Below are 19,316 nucleotides of genomic sequence, written 5' to 3' on the forward strand. Positions count from 1 at the left end.
TTTCTACCAATTTAAAAGAAACATTTAAAATTGTCAGTTCTAGAACTTTGTAATGTGACTAAATCTGTTTCACTAAACCAAACATGTTCTTCCCCTAATATGATTTAAGACTGCACTAGCTACATGTTTACAATTCTATTTAACTAATCACATGCATTTACTGAACATCTCCTACACCCTCAGTGTTTCTGGAACTAAGGACCTCTAGGTATTCTGTTACATTGTCATAAGCAACTAAATCCTAGCAGGGAGAAAATATTTTACTGTATATGTCCAATTTCCATACCTTGATTTGCCCAACTTACTTATAACTGACAGCAAAATGTCAAAGTTTCAGCTTGGAAATCTACTCATTAGATAAATATAAGTGACAAAAGAGGCATTCCTTCTTAGAGCAATATTAAATTCTCACTAGTTGTAACTCAGCCCTTTGTCTAGCAGAATTTTCACTTATCCAAAGTCCTTGTATGCCAGTACTTCCACCATTTCCATTGGAAATTTCCTCCATAACTGCACAAATTTCACCACTAGATTGTATTTCCTGCCTTTCAGTTCATCTTCTTCCTGATACTTATTAAGCTGCAGACAGTTACCTTAGATCTGTAAGACCTAAAATTAATTTTGCTTTGTTTTAGCAGTCTGGGGGAATGAACAGTCATTTGTAAATTTCCCCTGAATAATGCACTTGTTCTTAAAAGCTTGTGAATTGTCAACATTATTGTAGCCATTGAATGATGGCAATATTACTGCTTCTGACAAGCAAGGGAAAAATTACAGGAGTAGCTAAAATGCTTAATATTTTCTATGCACATTAGGAAACTTAAGGTTTTTCTCTTTGGAAAAAAAGTACAGGTGAATGAAAATCCTACTCTTGTAAAAAAAAACCAGAAGATAAATCCTACCTATTAAAGGAGTTGTAAAAAATAGGAAAACAAACCAAATACACACTCTCACATGTACTCATTCATCCTAACTAATATTTTGACTGATTATCTACCAAATCCTTGTGTACTTTTGGGACACGTGACAAAGTTTAACTACTCTTACTTTAAAGTATGCCCATAATTCTTAATTGGGAAATGCTTTGTTTAATCATAAATATTTTGGCCTATTCAAATCATGCCAATATGAAATTCAGTATATTTTATATATCAAATACCATAAACTACCCAGTGTACTTCACCAAAGGATTTATCCAGTTATTATACACACAAACTTAGCCCCAGAGGTTTTCATTTCTCAGTTTCTATTTTTTTTATTTTTGTTTCTTTAAGTAATAAGTTAAGTATCCTAAAAGGTCCTTCTATAATATGATCCTACAAAGTAGGAGAAATTGTCATTAGGAACAACCACCCCCAAAATAAATCAACAAGGAAAACATTTTTTTTCCCTTCAATTGCGTATTATTTAAAAGTAAGTGGGAGTCAGCCTTTATTTTATCAGGAAAAAAACAAACAGAAGTATTCTTAACTGTAGTTTTAACTCAAGCAAACAAACTTCAAGAAGAATGCCTAATTATCATACATTTTCAACCTAATCCTCAAATCACAGATTCATAAGATAACTTTGAAGAAATGCCAAAATCAAACACCAAGAGATTTACAAAACATTAATGGATGGTTTTAAGAAGAGTGGTACAATATACTAAGAATTGCAATATAGGAAAAAATAATAATCCTATGGCAGCAACCAACTATAGAATACAATTCCTTTCTTCCTTTGTCCTTATCACTGATCCAGCATTTTACTTTACAGAAATACATCAACTGTATCATTCTCCCAGGAGGTAAAAACTTAGACTGGTAGTCTGGGTACAAAGACTACAGAGCTTTGAATGATCAAAAGACACAACATAGGACATGGGGATGAAGTCAGCAGAGATAGGCCAATAGTATAAAAATACTGGAGAGAGCCAAGAGTACTTCATACCTTTCTCTATGTATGCTGAAACATAATTTTGTCCTGAAAATAACTCTATGCAGTGGATAGAGTGGTTATCATAGATGAAAACTAAGAACTCAGACAAATTTTATGGTCAACCAGAGAATAACCTAAGCTAAACCCATATTTTCTGATAACTAATCAGTCTTTTTCCACTCACTTTACCAAAAGAATACCATCAATGAACAGGTAGGAACAAATGTAATCTCGGACACTTTTAGGATATCCTGTCCTCTTTCCAGTATTTTGAAAATGTATCCATTAGTATCCTGAGCCATACAGCAAATTCCCATTGGCTAATCAAATGAGAGGGGTGGGAGGGAGATGGGAGGGAGTTTCAAAAGGGAGGGGGTTTATGTATATCTATGGCTGATTCATGTTGAGGTTTGACAGAAAACAGCAAAATTCTGTAAAGCAATTATTCTTAAATAAAAAATAAATTAATTTAAGAAATGTATCCATTAGTAAATGGAAAACTACACATTAGATCAAAGCATTTTAAGAACTCATAAGTGCTAACCATACTGTAACTAAAACCATTTGAAAAATGTATTATGAGATACAAACTTTTATTATAACTAATGCACTTTCATTTGAATGTTGCTACTGTACTGTATTTCCAATTGGCAGTAACAACTTATTTTAAACGTAGCATAAAATTGGCTTAATGGGAGTAAGATGATTTCTCTGAAAGTTGGAGTAATTTTAAAGTAAATTATCAATCTAAAAATAACATATTAATTATAACACCATGACTGTCATCTAAACTTTGTTACCTCTTCTCTGCAGAAATTGATGAAGATCTTCTGTTTTGATCTTAACAAGGATTAGGCTATCTTTGAGGAGGAGTACAATTTTCAGTAGCTAATGGAAAATTTTTCTTACAGTACAGCACCTGGAAACCAGGATTCAAATATTCTCCACCAACATTTTTTGATCTTTACATCTGGTAAATTACTGCTAGCAGGTCTAATGGGAGTTCAAGAGGCTATATTACTCCTCAAACATTTAAACACTTGCATCATAAGAAAGGGGGAGAAGTGGCCCTCAAAGCACTCATTCCTGGAGAGTGTTTTAAGTCATGAATATTCTTAAACATACAGAGGAGACTTCCTGTGCCACGTGAGAAGAACTGAATTCCTACCCTGTTCTTCACCAAGTATCACAGAACTAAAAGAACTCATGGAGACTTCAAACTCTCTAAAGTTAATTACCTTTCTGCATAATTTTGAAACTGTCTAGATTCTGACAGTAAGTCTAGAATAGAATGTGGTGTGAGAATTTGGTCAAGGGAAGGTACTTAGAAATAAAAGAAATATATTTGCTTAAGGCTAAAAGGATGGAAGGGATCTAACTTGTATTATTTCTTGTTATGAAGTTGTTTTTCAGTATGAGTTCACACATGGGAGGATTTTACAGTTCTGATGTAGAACCACTGTACATCAATTTGACTCACACTCTGCTTTACAGAACTCAGCCACATGGCCATATTTTGCTCAGGTGAACCTGGGAAATGTGATCTGTCTGTGACCCTGAAAGAAAAATTTGAATCACTTATCCAAATAACACACTTCTGTTTTAATTACACATTAATATTGCTTGAAATTGTTTTTCAAAATATGGTAATTTGTGGCTACAATAGAACTTAGGTATCTGTGTTGCTCTTCTCAAGTTCAAGGTCTCCAGAGATGTCATTGCTCAAACCCTGAAAAAGTTCTTGTTTTGGCAGCTGTTAACAGTCCCTTAGCTAATGAGATCAACTATAAGTGCTCTCTGAACTCTTCAAATAATTCCCAAGGATTAACCATCAAGAACATTCTGGCAGGGGAATGCAAAAATCTCTGGATTTACTCAGCAACACAAACAATCTCAAATCCACTTTTTCAAATGTTTTTGCATTAACTGTTCTCTCATTTCCATTCCCACTGCCTTACTTCAAGTAGCTCCCTGTTACTCTCTTCACTAATTTCTTTCCATACTAACACATTCTGAACACTGCTTTCTTTCTCAAGCTTATGCTGAAGATTTTGCAATGACTCTTGAGCTATAAATAATGTGTTAAAAGTGAAAGTGGAAATGTTAGTTGCTCGTTGTGTCTGACTCTTTGTGACCCCATGGACTGAAGGCTCCTCTGTCCATGGAATTCTCCAGTCAAGAATATTGGAGTGGGTGGTCATTTCCTTTTCCAGGGGATCTTCCTGACTCAGGGACTGAACCCAGGTCTCCTGCATTGCAGGCAGATTCTTTATCATCTGAGCCACCCGAGAAGCCCTAACAGGGTGTTGAAGGTCTGTTATATTGTCATCCCCAGATATCTTCCAACATCTTTATCTCTGTCCCTAGCAGACTGATAATTACCTGGTGCTATGTCACTCTTCATACTCTCCACCTCTGCCTGGTGGTGAGCCCCCTACCTGCTTCAAGTTCTGCTCAAATCTTGCCTCTTAAACGGAGTTTCCTTTTAAGAGACTCTTTATCCCTCTAATACAGAACGTAATACATCTGGCCTCACACTAACATTTATTTATGTATAGTTCTACCTAAGAATTTGAGGGCAGAAAGTATGTCTTACTCATAAAGGTGTTCTCCACAGTGACTGACTTAAAGATTTGTAATTACAGAAACATGTTATTTGAATAAGTAGTTCAGGTTTTTGTTTCAGGGACACAGACCATATTTCCCAGATTCACTTGAGCAAAGTATCATGTGGTTGAGTTCTGAAGGACTCAGAGTATGGGTCGGATCAACGTACACTTCCCCACCAGAACCATATAATCCTCTTATGTGTGAACTCATAATTTAAGGCTGTGGGAGCTGATATTGGTGGACCTGCAAGAGAAAGGATCCTGAGCAGAAAGGTGCCCAAAAATACCATCTTGGACTCTGCTCTAAGTTCTAAACTTCTAAGATGCTGAGGTTTTATCTATTACTTCAGCACATGTGGTCTTATGAGCCTAAGACTGCTGATTGATCATCTAATTATTACAGTGGAAAATAACCAATCATGGTGCAATGATCTTATTTTTGGACAGACTTGCTGGAATGACCCTGCTTTGAGTAGAATGGCCATCACATCTTTTCTCCAGTGTTGAACCCACCCCTGTGCTGTTGCTTGGATCGCAAAGTTTCTCCATTTGGACACACTTACTCTTCTAGGAATTGCTATATCTACATGGAATTGGTCCATAGACCTTCCCGCTAGTACTGAATCCATTTGGCTAGACTTTTGAATCTGCAGCCATATGTCTCCATCCTTTCCATCACTCAAGGCCTAGCAGATGCTTTGCCCTTAAACAATGATTATATCAAGTCTTTCAGAATGTTTTTGCCTTGTTATGTATTTCCATAGCATTCATTTGATAACACTTCAGATTCCAAATAAGTCTTTATATTCTGCCTTTTCTATAAAGTGTCAAAGAAACTGTTACTTAACCCCCGCTAATGTTACTGTACTACTTGTGAGTGGGATTTATCCTCAGATATTTTTCTGTGGATCTCAAAGCACCTGCCAGGGTGGCTGGAGAGAGATTGGGAAAGTAGCTGGTCTGTTCCTGAACTGCTGATTCGCAACATGTAGCATTCTTCCCGATAAAAAAGTGAAAGCATTTAGGTTAATCCCCAAAAGAGCTAATCTAGTTCAGTAGTGATTATTTGAAAAAATTAAAAAGAAATGGGATATAGTAGCATTATAAACAATAGTCACACTTTCTGCAAAATGAAGTGAACTAAAGTAAGGCAAGAACTTTTTGAGAGAGGCAACTGTGTCTTAGCTATCTTTGATCAATGTGTTTATTGTTGTTCAGTCGCTCTGTCCTGTCTGAGTCTCTGTGACCCCATGGAGTGTAGCCCACCAGGCTCTTCTGTCCATGGCATTTCCCAGGCAAGAACACTGGAGTGGCTTGCCATTTCCTCCTCTAGGGGATCTTCCTGACCCAGTAATTGAAACCGAGTAATTTCCTGCACTGGCAAGTGGATTCTTTACCTCTGAGCCACCCGGGAAGTCCTGAGTCTTGTGTCTATCTGTCTATATATGTTATGTTCCAAAATGTATGAAAAATGCAAATTTCTCCTATTTAAAAAATTAAATCCCTTGAATCTAAAAGCAATAGAGGAAGTCAATTCTTCAAATTTTCCTAAAGGTTAACATTATTTTGAAGCTATATGGTTCATGATTCATGAATAATCTTTTTAAAATAAAATTGCAAAGACTATGCCTTCTGGTTCCTCATTTTTAATGGTGTCTGCTGAAATTTTCAAATCAGAATTCATTTTATCTGAATCTAATTAAAAGTATTTCAGTAATTTACACAGATAAAATGATACAGCATCCCATAATGTGTGTCTATCAACTACATGCACATGTTCGTGCATGTGTATCAGGCACCAGTGTGCTTTTCTAAATGTCTGTTTCAAACTAGTCATTTCTAATCATCCAATAGGTAATTAAATTGATTTGCTAAATGCATAACAGTGATTGAAAGGTTAATAACATTTAGTAAGCATTGATCATTTTTTCTATCCACAGGAGAAAAGAATTCTAAATGTTGATTAAAGTGTTCTAAACCTGGATGTTTTGAGCCATATTCCTGTGACATTTTCCCCTATGTAATTTCTAGTGCATAAATAGTACAAATGAATATTGATTGTAAAAATCTTCCTACGTTGCGTTGTGATATCCTCCCTTCAAGAACATATGAAACCTAATCCTACTAATTTGCATCTGACTGACAAGAAAATATTGATTGAGAAGGTGAGAACAATAAGAAAACCAATTATCAGTGTACATGAGGTATCTGAATTTAACATGGAAAATACTGATGTCAAAGAATACCATATTTAGTTTTGAGGTTGACATGTTTACCTCTGCTTTATTGAGGGAGCTATTTCACAGAAATTGGAATGGAATTCTGCTGAAGGGTGGACTGTGTTAGCAATGGGGAATAGTGTAGGAGAAACTTAAAGCACTAAGAAATGGCAGTACAATCAGAGAAATGAAAGGTTTGAAGGCAAAAAGGCATTTCACTTCAAAGTAACAAATTGTAAGATGTAAATGCAGAAATCAGCTATATCTCCCAAAAAGAAAATAAGAGAAGTCAAAAAATGGGTTAATGCAACTGAAAGGCCAAAATAAAACCAGACAGACACTCGCACACTTACAGGAAAGACAAACCAATAAAAATATTTCATGGAAAAGTAAATACTAGGCTTCCCAGGTGGCTCAATGGTAAAGAATCTGCCTGCCGACACAGGAGACACAAGAGATGTGGGGTTCGATCCCTGAGTTGAGAAGATTCCCTGAAGGAGGAAATGGCAGCCCACTCCAGTATCCTTGCCTGGAGCTCTTCATGGACAGAGGAGCCTGGTGGGCCACAGTCCCCGGAGTCACAAAGAATCGGACGTGACTGAACAACAGAGGACAAGAATGATCTTGTTTGGAGTCAGGTAAACAACAACAATACCTCAAAAAAGCTCAATTAGATATATTTTGGATGAATCTGTGAACTAGAAAATTAACAGAAACTATCAATAGTTTATTAAAAAGAAATTTAAAGGCTTGAAAGAAAATGTCATAATGTCAAGCTAGTACTGTCAAAAGGCAAAAATCCTCATAGGCTTGGCTATGATTTCTCTATATTGGCGTCATTTCTGATAAAAAGATGGAGTGCACGTAGGCATATGAAAATAGCCAGACAAAAAGGACAAAACATGGAAAAAACAGAATCAACTTGCCAAGAAGAACACACCTGCCAAGAAGGACTGTGCACTATGTGATTTAATCTGTGGATTAAATCCATGTATTAATGGAATATAGACGATGACACATAAGATGCCAAACATTTAAAAAATTAATAAGTAGCTTATAAACTACATGTTTTTCCTAGCGGTTTCTACTTCCTTAGTTATTCCATGAAATAAAAACAGCATTTCTACTAGGGTCCAGCATGTTAGTTAAAGAAAAACCAAATGCCAACTCAACAGGTATCCACTTATGGTTTTAGTTTCTTAATAGTTTTATGACTTGTCTTCATAATTTCATAACTGGGACAGTGAATTTATAATCCTAATAATAAACCAACACATAAAAAATGAGGAAGTCAACTAAATTAAAGATTTGGAATTCTGAACATCAAGTTAATATAAAAGAAAACTGTCCTGAAAAAATATAACCTGAAACACATTTCTCAGTCACTCTACAAACTCAGGATTGATCTCGAACTGCATGTGGTTACCTAGTTCTTCTCTCCTGAAGGAAACCATTCCTTTTGTCATTGGAATAGACATTATGCTTCATCACTTAAATTAGTAGTCCCCAACATTTTTGGCACCAGAGACCCGTTTCATGGAAGACAACTTTGCCATGGACTGGGGTAGGGGGCTGGTTTCAGGATGATTCCAGTACATTACATTTACTGTACACTTTATTCCTATTATTATTATATCACCTCTACCTCAGATCATCAGGTTTTAGATCCCAGAGTTGGGGCCCCCCGACTTAAACCACTCTCATTATGACTTCTCTTTCCTAGCCTACTTGGAGAAGGAAATGGAAACACACTGCAGTATTCCTGCCTGGAGAATTCCACGGACAGACAGGCATGGCAGGCTACAGTGTATGGGGTGGCAAAGAGTTAGACATGACTGAGTGACTGACACTACTACTAATATCTAGCCTATCACCCACATCCTGAGTAATCCAAGCACAGATGCAATCCCATGACACGCTTCTCTCTTAGACAGATTTTTCGTATATGCTGGAGGCTTTCCACAACAACTCTACACTTACATAATTCTTCTCAAGAAACTGACACAATCCACACAGCTCTCATTCTCAGTAGCTTTCCTGATTCTTGGGAAAAAATGAGGTCATCTTACTTGAACTATTTGCACTTGTGCCCATCAATCATACCTGCTGTTCTAGCACTAGGACATGCAACAACCTCATCTCTGCATGCATTTTCTCTTTAGGCTATAATCATGGTCAATTTTCTCCACCAAATCCTTAAAAAGATAACTCTCCTTTAACTCTGAATCTCCTAATTAGCAACTTTCCTCATCCTCTTTCAACCAATATTCAAGACTTTCAACTCAACTATGAATTTTTCCCTAAAGAGAGAGATCTCAATATTTTGTCTTTCAAAGGACCCTTTTCAATTTTTAGCATAACAGATGTTCCCTGGTTGGTGTATCTAAAAACAGCACTTCTATCTTTTTCTTCTTAGGACTTATTACTTTCTAATATTATGCCACCAACATTTATTTGTCAATTCGTTCAATCTATCTTTTCTTTCTAGAATATAAACTACTTGGTAATGGATTTCTTTTAAATGGCTATAACCTTATCACATCATAGGGGGCGCTTCCCTGGTGGCTCAGCTGGTAAAGAACCTGCCTGCAATGCAGGAGACCTGGATTCGATCCCTGGATTGGGAAGATCCCCTGGAGGAAGGAACAGCTTACCCACTCCAGTATCCTGGCCTGGAGAATTCCATGGGAAGAGGAGGCTGGCAGGCTACAGTCCATGGCGTCACAGAGTTGGTCATGACTGAGCAACTTTCACTTTCACTTTTATTACACAGTATAGTGACCAAATAGAGAAAGTGCTCAATAGATATATTAAATAAGTATACACACACACACACATACATACACACACATACACACACATATCCCTTTCTAATCACTAACTGTTTTTTTAAATTAAAATGTTGATGAAGCAACTGCTGGTTATTCACCCAAAATTCATTCTTCCTCTCTTTCTAATCACATGGCCACGCAAGTGGAAACTACATTTCCCAGTTTTCTTGCTTCCAGCCATGGCTGTGTGACTAAATTTAGGTGAGTAGAACAGAGCAGAATATCATATATAATTTCTAGGCTGTCTTCAACTTAAGGACAGATGTTGCCCCCGCACTTCGGTTCCTTTTCTCCTCCTGGGTTCCTGAGTGACCTGGAAGAGCAGAGTGGTCCCCTGGCACACAGGGACTGGCTTAGAGCATGAGAGAATACAGTTTTGTTTTATTTGAGGAACTTAACTTTGTAATCTTTTTTTTAACTACTAAGCTTTTAACACACTAGGTTTCTATGATTCTCTCTGCTATTTTTCTGGTTATTCTTTATTTTCTTTTGAACTCCTCCTTCTCTATCTGTTCCTTAAATACTGATTTTCTCAAGGGTTTTTTTCTGGCCAGCTACAGGGTTTTTTTTGTTTTGATTTGTTTTTAACTCCAGTTTTACTGAAATATAATTGACACATAATATTTTATAAATTTAACATATACAACATAGTAGTGGTAGTAGCGTTAGACTCTCAGTCGTGTCCGATTCTTTACAACCCCACGGAATGTAGCTCACCGGACTCCTCTGTCCATGGGATTCTCCAGGCAAGACTACTGGAGTGGGTTGCCATTCCCTTCTCCAGAGGAACTTCCCGACCCAGGGTTTGAACCCAGGTCTCCTGCATTGCAGGCAAGTTCTTTACCACCTGAGCTACAGGGAAGCTCCAACATAATGATGTAATATATGTACGTATACACTGTGAAATGATTACCACAATGCTTACTTAACATTCATCACCTCACGTATTTAACAAGTTTTTTTTCTCGTAATGAGAAGCTGTAAAGTCTACTCTCTTAACAACGTCCAAATATGCAATATTGTTAACTATGGTCCCCACACAATACATTACACCTCCCAAGATTTATCTATTTTATAACTGGAAGTTTGTATCTTTTAATCACCTTCATTTATTTCCCCCTCCCTCCCCCTACGTTTGGCAACCACTAATCTGTTATCTGTTTCTATAAGTTTGGTTTTTAGATTTCATATATAAATGAAATCATACAGCATTTGTCTTTCTCTCTTTGACATTTTACTTACTATAATACTCTCAGGGTTCATCCATCTTGTTGCAAATGGCAGGATTTCCATCTATCTCTTTAACTGAATAATCAACTACTGTTCTTAGTTTAACCTAGTGATTCTTAAATTTTTTTTAGTCAATGACAAGTTTGGTAATTTAAGGAGGATTTTATACACATATACATATACATATACACATGTATATGGGCTTCCCAGGTGGCTCAGTGGTAAAGGATCTGCCTGCCAATAGAGGAGATGGTGGAGACCTGAGTTTGATCCCTGGGTCAGGAAGTTCCTCTGGAGTAGGAAATGGCAACTCATTACGGTATAGTTGTCTGGAAAATTCCATGGATGCTGGAGCCTGGCGGGTTACCATCCATGAGGTTGCAGAGTCAGATAAAACTGAGTGCTGGCATGGATGTGTGCTCACACACACATATGTAATCATATATATATATATATATATATATATATATATATATATATGTATAAAAGAGAGAATCATATAAACATTGGTCATTTACATATAATTTGAAACCTGCTTTTGAACCTTCTAATTAACTATAGTAGCCAGATTACAGAATTTCTTGAGAAATACATCAATTGTCATGGTTGTCACTACCATTCATCTCTCAGGATATGTTTCCATCAAACGAAGACAATATCTGAGAATTTGGCAGCCATATTAAACTCTTTAAATGGGTCTCTAGTGCACTTAGGATAAAATCCAAACTAGGCTGTTCAAAAGAGAGCCAGTACTTATCTCTGCAGTTTCTTCTCAACCTCTCATCATCCCTAAAATTCTACTCTTTCCAATTTAAACTTCTCGCAGTTTCTCAAGCTCATTATATTCTCACTTTCATAATAGTGCATATCTGTCCTTTGCCTGGAGCCGTCCCCATGCCTATTTAGCTGTCCTTACTTCTCAAACGTACTTCAGCCTGACATCTAGGTATTCTGTCAGTGAATGTCCTTTTTACACTGTACGCACTCTTCCCTCATTGTCATTTACCTCTCAGGCTCCACCTCCCATGAATTCAGGGATTATCTGCTTTGTTCACTTTTACATCCTCACTAATACTTGTCACAGTTGATATATAGTAGGCCCTTCATATATATTTCTTTAATTACAATTTGCAAACTTTCCACAGGTATAGAAAATGTAATATTTAAAATGCTGGGTTAAAAGTAGGAATAAATCATATTTCCTAATGCATGATTCTCAACTGTTTTGAAGAATATAAATTTTTCAATGGGAAAATAAATATCTCCTCTCTAAATTCCTGTAATGCTTCATAACTCTCTTAAAGTCACATGCAAAACCAAGTTCTCAATGGGTATACTGTGTATTGTGTTCGTGTGTTCATCCCTTACAGTTTGCAACACAATTTCTTACATTTCTTGAAATGATTCCATAGTATATTACACAACCGAAGTATGGTTTAAAATATTGCATATAACAAGAAGGGATAAAACTCTGTTTTTATTTGCTTTATATTCAAGAAGACACTCTGTGAAGGGATCTATGGTGGGGAGGAACAAGGCAGATGGAATGAATAAATAATGCCTATAAATCTATGAGAAAAAGACAAACAACCTAACAAAAAAAAAATTGGCAAAGGTATAATAAGCCATTAGCCAGAGAGAGCATTTGAATTGTCAATAAATAAAGATGCATTCAAATTAAAAAATGAGTAGTCTATTGTAGTCTCTAACTAAAGTGTCCATCCATTGCTCTCCTATCTTTAGGAATTCATTGGAAATCTTTCTGAATTCATTGTGCAAGCTAAGTTGCTTCAGCCGTGTCTGACTCTTTGCGACACTATGGATTATAGCCTCTGTCCATGGGATTCTCCAGGCAAGAATACTGGAGTAAGATGTCCTGCTCTCCTCCAGGGCATCTTCCCAACCCAGGGATCGAACTCACATCTCTTGTGTCTCCTGCATGGGTAGGGGTGTTCTTTACCACTAGTCCCACCTGCAAAGCCCCTGAGTTCATAGGAATAAAAGCAAATCAAGTTGAAGAAGTTTAGCATACTATTTTACTCAACAGATATCCAAAATTAAAACACTGGGCAATATTAAAGGCTGGAAAGAATGTGGGCCAAAGGGTACTCTAATGACTGCTGAAGGAAGCAGAAATTTGTACAGCACTGTCAGAGAATAATTTTACTATTTATGAGAGTAATTCGGAGACTTGCAAAACTGAGACCACATATATCTCACAACCCAGTGATTTAATTTTTGTATATATACCCTAAAAAATAAACAAAACTCCACATGCTCACAGGGGACATATACAAATGATGTTTTCTGCAGTGTTGTTGAAATAGCAAACATTTGGAAGTGACTTCAGTGCCCCTTCAACGTACAATGAAGAAGCTCTTCATGTACTGCTCACATATTCATCTTTAAAACCTTTTGACTCTCAGAAACTCATTCCCGCCCCACCCAGCCCCCAACTAAACATACCCTTTACCAATATTGTCAGTTTGAATCCTAATCCATCAGAACAGATATTTTGAAAAGATACTAATGTTACAAATTAGCTAGAAAACTACAAAACAAGTCTCCTGAAGCCCTTTCAATAGACTCTCCTCCCCTCTTTTTTCACTATTACCAAAACCCATTCTGTAATATACCTATAACTGTAACCTATATATGTATATAATAATTTGTAAACTCTATACATTTATTTAACATGTATTATATGTAACTGTTAATAAAGTCAAAAGAAAAAGCCAAAAAATCCGAAGAACATTCCACAAACATTTTCCCATAGTACTTATCTCACATTCTTCTACTGTGCTTAAAGATAACTTTACTTTGGATTTAGAATAACTACACCAAAAGGTCATTTTGCAAAATGCTTTGTATTTTACTGAAATTCTCTGAACTATATTCACTTGCTAAGGTATGTGGGGCTTCCTGATGGCTCAGTGCATAAAGAATCCACCTGCAATGAAGGAGACACAGGAAATGTGGGCTCGATCTCTGGGTCAGAAAGATCCCCTGGAAGAGGAAATGATAACCCATTTCAGTATTCTTGCCTGGAAAATCCCATGGTCAGAGGAGTCTGGCAGACTACAGTCCAAAGGGCTGCAAAGCGTGGGACACAACTAGGCAACTAAGCATGCAAGCACTAGGGTATATGGATATTGTAACAGAACATTTACCTGTTAGACGTGCACTTGATATGCATCTTTAAAATTTTAGCTATCAAAAATAATGTTGCATTTTCTCAGAATACAAGAAACAAGAATTACCATTTGCCATTTATTCACTCCATGATTGGTTGATAGAGTCTGGTTTTATTTTGGTTGTTTTTTTACTTCCTAGAATTTGGATATTATTGCTAACCTCAGGGCTAGCTGCTTTCCATACATTATCTAAATCAGTGCTTCAAACAGCATTATGAGACAAGCGTAGCTATCAGTATCTTTGCTGAGAAGAAATGGAGACTTTTAAGAAATTAAAGACTTTTCCTAAGGTAATAAATGAGTTAGAATTTGAACCCACATTTTCTGATTCCAAAGCTCATTGGGAAATGGGTTGGGAAACTTACAAAGATGTCAAGAATATGGCTTGAATCTCTTGTCTTTGCTTCCCACATATAACTGCAATAGCTAAAATACTAAATGAGATCATGTAAAAGTGATAATCAAAAACAAGCCAAATCCTTCTATGGGCCAGAGGTAGAATAGAAATAGAAAATGAACGGCAGTGCAACAGTTGGTTTTTGGAATACGAGACAAGCATTTCTCTATCTGTAAGGTAACTAGGATGCCATACTTGCACCATAAGGGGTGAAAAACAGTGCTATGTTTACTGATTAAAATCTGAGTGTAAGATAACAGGAGGATGAATAACCATCTCTCTCCCTGCAGCCATGGTTTACATAGACTGCTCAGTAGGGAGGCCACAGGCAGCAGGTACAGCGTGGCAGTCAGCACCTGGGACAACTGCTTTTTGACTTGGTGACTAGATACGGTACCCCCGTTATCAGAGATTCTGAGCTGGGAGTGGAGAGGGTGCAGGGCCAACTCTATGACCATAAGAGTGGGGTGAGGCTAACAAAGAAAGAGAAATTTAAAGAATTTTTAAAAATCCCTCTCACTCAAGTTGAGCCTGAAAATGAAAATTCCAAGACATGTAAAATCATATAAAAAGACTGTCAGGAAATTTTTTTTACAAAATCAGTCAATGAAGTCATTCCAGAGATATGAAAATAATAGATCAATTTCAGAAGTTCAAAATAAGCATGTTAGAAGCCTTGAAGAAATGAAGTAAGAAATATCATCAATACAATTTATAAGAAAGTTAGTAGAGAGGAAACAATAAAAGTGGTATAAGAATTAATTAAAATTCCCAGGGAAGAAAATATAGTCAAAAAGAATTCTGGAATGGATACAGTCAAAACAAGAATTAGTAAATTGGAAGTAATCCACACACACAAAAAAAATGAGTAATGCACACACAAAAAATCACAGCACAGAAAGATTATATTATGAAAGAGAATTTAAGAAATATGTATGATATATTGTGAAGCTTCAACATACATATACTAGGATGTTCTAGAAAAAGAGATTAGAGCTAATGGTAAAAGAAGCCGTATTTGAAATGAAAATTCTTAAAATTTCCACAATTTAAGAAAGATGTTACTCCTAAGATCAAAGCTTCTAGAAAAATGAACAATGACTATGCTTTCTACCTCATAAGGAGGATAATAAAGACCATATGGTCACTCTCTACAAAAGTCTTTGAGGACTCATAATTTGTCAGAGATGATAGAATCTAATTCTGTAGATTCAGTCCTATATTTTGATAGAATAATTCATCTGAAAAAACAAATTGATGAATGTAATTGAAACAAGAACACAGCCAATATGGTATTCATCCTCCATAGAGAAGGCATAAATACACTGCAACAGATGTCTACTGCTACCAGCGTATAGAACAAACCCTGATATTTAATGACCATGAGATTTAAGGAAGTAAGTCAAAGAGTGTCATAACCCTAGCATATGTCCAGGCCACTCGGTCACTCTGTCCAGCGAGCTCACAAGTATAAACACACCCACACACATACACATACACTCGGTGTGTGTATGTGTGTGTGATACAGTAATCTAATCACATTTAATCTAATGTGATACAGTAATATAAGGAAAAGACAGTTAATTACAAATATGTTTTATACCGGAATAAGAGAGAGAACTGGATATTAATTTGTGAACCTATTTCCATTGTTTCCTGTTAATCTAATACAAAATTTAAACATCTGTGGAAAAGTGGCCTTATATAAGAAAATATATACCTTCTTAAAACCTTGGTTTAAAAATAATGCTATCGAAGACTGTAAAAGGTTTTAAAATATGCCTTCACCTCAGTAACTAATCAATAGGTAAATACAAATGGAAAAGACTGAAGAGAGTAGTTTAAGATTAAATGTTAAAACTTAGCAGTACATCTTCCTATCCTTTGTTTATCACGATTCATGTACTTCCATTAGAGGGAACCCCATTCTTTGTAGCCCCTCCCCAAAGCAGGCTAACTTCCTGAGTTGCTGTTTGAGATTCTAACCAAGGAGAATAATAAAGTTCTCTTTAATTTCTGGTCTCAGAATTGTTGAAAGGTAATAGGTAAGCTGTAAACTTTTTTTTTTTTTTTTTTTACAATCTTCATAGCAAAGGGAGAAGTTTTCTAGGGCTTCAGTCATGTCTTAACTTTACTTACTGAGACGTATTAAAAGAAAAACTCAAACAATTTACGTCTCCTGTTTTGACCATTTATATAAAGATCATAACAAATGGTATTATTTAATAATTGCACTTTGGGAGATCCTGATGAGAACGTAATTTTAAAAACCTCAAAATGCTCAGGCAAATAAACACCTCAACATTTTCTCTTAAAAAAAAAAAGGTTTTCACTTCCTTGCAACACTAATAAACAGTAAGAAACTGTGTATTAGGAAAAAAGAGAATGAATGTAACAGGTGACGAACATAATGAACTTGTTCTCTTAGAAAGGGATTTGTCAGTCACGTTTTGCAATTGTTGAAAGAAGCTTGTATCAAATCATAAGAATGGCTCAAAAATAATTCTCCTTATAGTTTTTGTATAAAAGTCAAGACTATGACTTTGTTCTGCAACAGTTGATAAGTTTTCCAGAAATCTTTAGAAATGAAGAGCAAAGTAATGCTTCAAAATTGCCCTCTAAGTAAAAACATATTTGTTCTTTCTTAAAAGCTTTCCTCCCTTTAGTGTAAAGTTTTATAGCTTCACAATTACTCCAGTATATTTTTTTTCTTTTTTTTAATTTAGCAAACAGAAACATAAATCTCAAAATATAAGGAGTTTACTTTAGGAAATTTTATTTTTAAAATAATTTTTCAAAATTTGTATTGAAGATAAATGGACATGAAACACAATTACAATATAGAACTCTGTATTCTATCAAATCAACAATGCAGAAGACATATTTCCCCCCTCATTCACTTGGTAACATCTAATTCAGTCACTTTGCTAATAAAACTGCTTTTTAAACAAAGTCAACAATAGAAATAATATTTTGGCACTTATAAAAATCATAATACTGACTTTGCAGTTTTTGCAGAAGAGTCTCTTCTATAACATTCTAGGAGTACTCCCTGTAGACTCTGATTTTTATTTATTTTTTTAACAAAAGCACATTTAAAACAGGATTTTAAATGTGGCTAAACTATGAATTAAGCACAATTTACAGTGAGGTATTTTTTTTCCCCCAGAAAAAACAAGCTTACTAACTTCTGGTATATTTGCATTGAAATAAAAACTCCTCAGCATTGTTCCACGATAATTTAAAAAAAAAAAAAGGACTGTGCAAAGTTTCTGCCATGAAATGTGACCAAACCAGGCAAAAAGAAACAAAAGAAGTTTGCACGCTGCTTCTCAAAAGAGGCTTACACAATCTTTTGCCAGGAATAACATGCATAAACTCTAAGGAGGCAACTGTTGGAATCAAAACACACTTACTTTTTAATATGTAAAGATGCACTTTCCCCCCCATTTTCGATTAAAAATCAGAGGACACCCCAGTGAGTCTCACTGGCAGTCAGATAACACACAGGCCCTGACCCTTTAACTCGCTGGAATTCCCACACAAAGCTCTCTTCATACGGACTGTGCTATATATTCCTGAGATAAGGCGGCAAAACGTGAAGCCGGGTAGAAGTGACACAAAGTTGGACTAAATGAAATGTTTACATATATTCTGTCACACCACGGTTCCTTCATTACCTATTCCACACATGCTTTGCCTAAAACAATATTTATTCAGGTTGAAGAGAAGCATGATTTAAACAAAAGGACAATTTTAAGAAACAGGACATGCAAGACAATACAAATAGTGTATTTCTCTGTGAGCACTGCCAAGTTTAATGTGAAATCAGGCAGAAACAAAACCAGATCGCCTACGAACTTGTAAGAAATGCTCCTGCTATATTTTTCCCTCAAAGGACAAACAATTTCTTGTTTTACAGCATAGAAAGTATATTTTAAATAATATCTGAAATCTGCACTCACCATGAGAAAGCAACGGTTGCGCAGCGTTAGTGTGCTATTTTCTGCCCCCGTTCCATTTCAGTTTTGCCTAGAGTTGTCCAACACCCAATAGCCCAGAGCTGCCACCCAGAGGCCCCTTCCACGAGCTGGCTTATTTGCCTGTCAATCTGAGCCTCGGCTTCTGTATTATGCGGCTGTGCACTTTGCTGAAGTTCTAATATAATTTCCATACGCTTCCCACCGCCTGAAGTAGGTAATTTGTTCTCTCAGCTCAGTAAACACTCAAGTCACTTTTCGGGGAACTCTCTGAGCTCAGGCTTTAAGTTGTTCACCTTCAAGGGAGAGAGTTCTTGGTAAGAAGTGGGTGGAGAGAAGTTAAGCTCACTACAGGGAACTCAGAATGTAATCAGAACGCAGAGAAACTTCCTCTCTTTTTTTCCTTCCTTGCCAGTCTGAGCTGCTAGTGCCTCTTTCACAGAACTTAGGAATGTAAAGGAGGACGCAAAGAGGCCCCTCCAGACAAGCCTTTCTCAATCAATTAGCTTGCAGCCATTACTTGTGACCTTAGGTCACACAGCATAAGTGTGTGGGGTGTGCCTTCGGGGGTCCCAAGTCTATTTATTACAGCTGAGATAACCAAAACCAAGCAGACACTCCTATCTAGAAATATTTTTAAGAGAAAATATGCTAAAGAAATGAAATAGACCAAAGCTAAATAAATATTCCAAGTTTCTTTTTGCAGGAACAACTCGTAATTCAGTCAAAGACTTTTATTTTATTTTATTTTTTCCTATTAAGAAGTCCAAGACAAGGTATTTTTTTCCCATATTGGGTCAAATAAGATTTAGAACTAAGCAGCGAAGTATTTCTTTTATATTAAATTTCAGACTGGGAATATAGAAATGACAAAATAACTAATGCATTGTATAGTCACAGATATCACTTAATAACTTTGGTTCTTAGGTTTTGTTTTAG

General features: G+C 36.1%; 1 long non-coding RNA gene across 1 annotated transcript in view; it reads right to left on the bottom strand.

Annotated features, from left to right (window-relative positions):
- LOC133049965 (uncharacterized) overlaps nt 1-18,622 on the bottom strand; it is a 114,806-nt gene extending 96,184 nt beyond the window's left edge. Inside the window, exon 1 of the long non-coding RNA XR_009691501.1 lies at nt 18,363-18,622. This is a non-coding gene — a long non-coding RNA (uncharacterized LOC133049965). The remainder of the gene's footprint in view (nt 1-18,362) is intronic.
- Between the last annotated feature and the right edge of the window lie 694 nt (nt 18,623-19,316).

The sequence above is a fragment of the Dama dama genome, chromosome 31, assembly GCF_033118175.1.
Source record: "Dama dama isolate Ldn47 chromosome 31, ASM3311817v1, whole genome shotgun sequence".
NCBI lineage: Eukaryota > Metazoa > Chordata > Mammalia > Artiodactyla > Cervidae > Dama > Dama dama.